The sequence below is a fragment of the Vicia villosa genome, linkage group LG2 (assembly GCF_029867415.1).
Source record: "Vicia villosa cultivar HV-30 ecotype Madison, WI linkage group LG2, Vvil1.0, whole genome shotgun sequence".
NCBI classification, from domain to species: Eukaryota; Viridiplantae; Streptophyta; class Magnoliopsida; order Fabales; family Fabaceae; genus Vicia; species Vicia villosa.
Window position 1 is genome coordinate 79485335 of NC_081181.1, and position 6000 is coordinate 79491334.

Below are 6000 nucleotides of genomic sequence, written 5' to 3' on the forward strand. Positions count from 1 at the left end.
GACTCGGAGCAAACTGAAGAGGCAAATTTAGAGGGAAAAGAAGACTTTGAACAAACTCCCAGCAATCCTCCTTTGCAAGTCAAGTTTCCCACGGATTACACTAATGATGATGACCTATCTTTTAAAGATGTTTAGCACTACTTCAACCAAGATGAATAAATGATTGAGGAAGGACCAAAGCCTGAGAATGACCAGGCCACCACTGATGAAGCTGCTGATGAAACTACAATGCAACCAACAATTGTTCGACCGTCCACAACCCAAAGTTTGCCTATGTTACTCAATGAAGAGGAAAAGAATGCTCTAAAGTAAAATGATCCTCTCAAGTATGTCAAATTAATGATGGCTCAAAGGGAGTCTTCTTCTGAAAAGAGTATCTTTGGAGCTTCGACCCATTCTGGTGCTAGCGCAAACGAAGCGTCCTATGGCGAACTCTTAAAGAAAGTGAAGAAGGCTGTCTTCGAAGTTGATCTTTTCGAGAAGTTGAGGACGGGTGTGGGTGCAAGCTTTGGAATTAGAAAGGTGATAAGTAAAATCAATATTACCACTTGCCCCACTGATGTAGGCGAAGCCTTTATTGATATCCAAAACCTGATTGTTCAAGTCCAAGCAGAATATAATAGGGAGGTGGATGCCAATGCACAAATCAAATCAGTTGAGCAAGCCCAATCTATTAAATTCAACAATGCGCTTCGGACTTCTGAAGCTTCTGAGAAGTTATTTGCTTCCCAAAAGTCACCACAAGCTCAATTCAACACTTATGCTGCTTCTACCAAACTCTGGGAAACCCAAATCGAAGAATTGCATAACCTTCATGGTGTTTATCAAAATAGAGGCAGAAGGTCCAGCCGAAGAAGCATCAAAGCTATTGTCCATCACATGAGAATTCTCAGCATTTGCTTCAACCATGAGAACATCATCTTGATTTTCCTTAACAGGAGTTTTCTCAGCAGGATGATTCTCAGCATCATTATTCTCAGCAACATGATTCTCAACATCAGCTTCTGAAGTAACAACATCTTCAGCATATACAGGAGCAGGGACTGCAGCATCTGGATTCTCAAGAGCCAGAAGAATGTCAACCAGATTCTTTGGAGGTGTTGGAGCAACCGGTTCTGATGGGTATTCAACTTCTAGATATACCATACTTTGTGCTTTAACAGAGGGATTCTCCCTAAGCCAGTTGTATATAGACTGAAAGTTACCAGTCAGAACGTTGTATTGGGGCTTCCACACGACCATATCCAGAGGATGCACTTCTTCAAGCTCATCAAAATATTCCTTCTCTTCAAGAGATTTCTAGCATCTGATGGGAAAGAAGTAGCTTTCTTCAAAGTCCCTTAGAAATCTAGAAGGACCAGGAGCATCAGCCAGACAAGCTTCTTGCAACTTCAGAAGGTCAGAATTGATCTCTCTTCTGAAAGCTCTCAAGAGATTCCCAGAAGCAACATAATCCATGTTGGCATTATGTGCTACCTTTAGTGCATCTAAACCTGCCTATACCTTAAGCTTAATAAATTCAAAAAGTACACCAACAGAAAGTTTAGAAGGTTTGGTTTTGAATTGGGTGGTTGAGGATTCTGGGTTCAGAATGAAGTATGGTTCAGGTTCTCTTGAGAATAAAGCAGAGCTGAAAGAAGAGGTTAGAGATGATGAAGAATATGCGATGGAGGTGGTTAAATGATCAATTATAGGTGAGATTGTAGAAGGAATGGATGTTGTAGAGAATATATTTTCAGATGGAATTTGAGGAAAAATAGCATTGAGAGGTTGGGGGTTAAGAACTGGTTTAGGATGAAGTGGATGGTTTCTTTTAGTGGTGGTGGAAGAAGATGGATTTTCATAATGAGGTGGCTTTTTCAGAGGGGGGAGGGAAGAAGTAGAATGAGAGCTAGAAGAGTCTGCTTCGAAAGCATATTTTATGAGCTTCTGAAACTGTTCAGAAGTTCTGGGTACTTTAAGAGAGTCTGTTGATACACGTTTAGAATTAGCCGCAGGTACAGAGTCAGAAATTACAATACTTGAAGGTTTCTTCTGCTTCTTTGCTTTCTTCTTTACTCCACAAGCATTTACAGGATGTTTGTAACCATCCTAGACTAGATCCCATAAGTTACAATCTTGACAAAGAAAGTAACTTTCTAGTCTATCTTTCCAATATTTAAAATTTTCACTATCAAAGACTGGTGGTCTATTATATCCATTGAAGTTGCTGCTTCCATTACCATTGTTGTTTTGTTCAGGTGTAGGAGTAGATGTAGTTGTTTCAACCATATTCACTTTGTGTTTTTCTCCCTAAATCTTTTATCTAACACGGTTAAGTGCTTGCACCTATAACCGTCGCTCTGATGCCAATTGAAGGATAGAAAAACACTTAGAAAGGGGGGGTTTGAATAAGTGTGACTTTAAAAACTTGTAATAAAAAACAATGAACACAATTATTTTTATCCTGGTTCGTTGTTAACGAAACTTCTCCAATCCACCCCCTTAGAGTGATTTACCTCAACTGAGGATTTAATCCACTAATCAATCTGATTACAATGGTTTTTCACTTAGATAACTTCTAATTCTTCTAGAGTATACAGATCACAACTTGATCACTCTAGGAATTCACCACTTAGATAACCTCTAAGTCTTCTAGAGTCTACTGATCACACTGATCACTCTAGGAACCTTTTACAATCAATGTAAAATAATGTTTACAAGAGTATAGTTTGCTTCTTATAAAGCTATAATCACAACAGTGATATTTCTCTTAATTTCTAAGCTTAACACTCACTAAATATTACAAGAGTTTGTGAGGTTGAAGATGAAGTTCGTGAGCTTTGATTTTGACAGCGTTTTGGTATTTTGCGTAAGAGTTTGTTGCCTGCTTCTGATCAGAACTTCCATATTTATAGGCATTTGAAAAGATGACCGTCAGGTTGCATTTAATACATTGCATGAATAGTAAAGCTTTACATTTAATGTTTCACACTTTTGTCAACTACCTTGAGCCATGCTTTTGTTGCTTTTACTGACTTTTCCTTTTGTAGCTTCTAACGTTCCTTTTGTCAGTCAGAGATTAGACTTAATAGTCTGTCATCTTGTACTTTCTTATAGACTCATGTTTGTGAATAACATAGTGTCATACCCCAATTTTTGACCCTAAGATCACGCATCATTTGCATACCAATCATCAATCAAGAAGTTTTAACCTAGATCTCTACTTGCAATGCTGTGCTCAATTCATCTGCAAAGGAATCATCGAGCACCCATGTTTTAGTTTGTATATATTCCTTTACTAACCAAAATACCAAAAATATTGCCTTGTGCTCTTGTATGTTTGTGTTTTGTAGGTACCAAGTCAAAATACCCATCAAAGGAGCATTTTTCAACATTTTCACTGTGCAAATCGATTTGCATAAGGTGTAAATCAATTTACACAACTGTTTCTGCACCAGATTTGCTTCTGCCATCAGTGCAAATCGATTTGCATAAGACAGCAATCGATTTGCATAACTGTTTTTGCCCCAGATTTTGCCTTTTTTCAGCCATGTAAATAGATTTGCATAATGTGCAAATCGATTGCACCAGCACGAATTTGGAAAAATGAAGGCAAATTTCAGCTTTTTGAAGTGTTGACATCATTTGCAAGCATGGGAAGCATGACTTGGTTCTTACATTTGATTTCCTACATCATCTAATCATGTACCCTCATGTGATTGCATCAAGACCATTGGATTTCATTTTTGGCTCCAAATCACTTTTCCAAGCCTAATTCTATTTTCCAATCCTAACTCCAAGCCACAAAATTTCCCAAGCCTAAGTGCTATAAATTGAGGCACTCCCCTCTTCATTTTTCAAGCTTTGATAGCCAAGAAACTTATTGCAAATTCTCTCCTGACCTCTTCCAAACCCATCACTCAAAGCTCTTTCTCTTCCACACAAATTAGTGAGTCACATCTTGAACCTCACTAATTTAGAGCTAAACCTCAACATAAACACTAGTTTCTTCATCAATTGTAAGAGATCAAGGCTTGTGGTTGTGTGTTCTTGAAGAAGACTCAAAGTTTGTGAAGATTTGGTAAAATTCTAGATCCTTTTCATGATCCAAGATGTGATCCTTTGTTGTTTATGCTTGATGCACCTTTGGTGCTACATTGATGAGATTTGCTTGCTTAATTGATACATTTTCGTGCACAAATTGATCCAAGATCACAAGGTGTTTGGTTTTATGTTTAAACAAAGTTTCTTCTCTTTATTTGCTGTTTTTTTGAAAACTGTGTTGTGCAAATCGATTTACATCTTGTGCAAATCGATTTACATAACTGAAAACTGCGCAGATTTTGAAAACAGAGTTATGCAAATCGATTTACACTCTGTGCAAATCGATTTACACTGGGCAGAATGCTGATTTTTGTGGTTTTTGACTTGTTCTTGGTTCTAACTCATCTTCTACTCCATTCTTTTGATATTTTCTTTGAATCACAAGTTAGAGGCCTAATTTCTCTCTAATTTCAATGGACTTAGGGCGTCGATTGGATGAGAATCCAAATCCGCAAAATTATGTGATTGAAATTATGGATGAAAGGAGCTTTTAATATGGTTCCATCTTTTACTTCTCTTTATTTTGATCGATGAAAGTCTTAATACCTTGAGGATTCTTATGGATTCTTGGTGAAGACTAGATCACTCACCATTTTTCTTTTCGTGCGGTATTGCTTTCGGAAAACGATCTACATATCGTTCTTCTCGCATGCATTAGCACATAAAGTTTTGACCGGCCTCGTTGTAGGGTGATTTCTATATAAATCACTTGGCGATCTGCTTAACATAGCGCAATATTTCGTGTCCCGAATAAAAAAGATCAAATATGGAAGAGAATTGTATGCAGTTGATTTAAGACTTGTGGAGGTTTTTATCGTGTAGTCGCTATGATTTTATCAAGCTTCTGATAAACCCCATTGAATTTAAATCCGAGTACATCATTCACTCACCATCGATCTCCTACTAACTTTGATAACATACTTGACAAATTTCAAGATGGTTATCTTTAACATTTAACAACTAACTTTAATTTCCGCACCTTTACTATACCGCTCTTTATATTACCGCTCTTTATATTTCTCGCTTTATCGCTTTACTTTATCATTTCATCATATTTACTTTCTGTCATTTTCTCTTTGTCCACTTGGACCATACTTTACCTTTTTCGCTAAAACACTAATAAATAATCAAAAATCTAAAAAAATACATAAGGCTCTCTTTGGACTATCTGTTACTATCCCTAGCACTTTGGAGATTCGGACTTATGGACCTAGTACCTTTGGACTCATTCTATTACTATCATGTGATTGTTCTGTCTGTCTGGCATTGTTCTGTTGTATGTTTATGTGTGCAGGTATTTCCTTGAAAGCCCTTGATGGTTAATTCCAAGGCATTGAGATAAGGATTTTACCCAAAAACAGCCGTTACTCTGCCCAATTTTTGTCAGAATCTTAATGTGCTTAATGAAAAATGGTGCTAAGACAATAAGTTCATCTGGATCCCCAAGTGTTAATGTGTTGGTATTGATAAATCCAAAGGATGGGAAAATTACCTTGGCTCTTAATGTCAAGTGTTGGCTTCTTATTCGGTTAGACCGTTTCTTTCCTTAGCTTTTATTTTATGCATTAGGTTAGCCTCTTCATCTCCTCCCATTCTTAAATTTTCAAAATCTTCTCCCTTTTTCCAAAATATTCTTATGTTTGCAAACCTTTTCAAAACCTTTTTTCATAAAAAATATCTTTCGCCCTTAGTGGCTTTTCTTCAAAAGTTTAGACACCGTTAATTGTCGAAACGAGTGGTTATACCCCACGATTTTGAAATTGATTGATAATAACGAGATCTTTTCCGCGTGAGAGAGCTAGTGGCATACTCGTTGATTTTATCCGAGTTGGAGCCCTTCTTTCATTTGCGATGCAAAGAACTTGTTTGTTCTCATGCTCAAGATCAATGGCTGAGTATTTCTCTCTAACGACA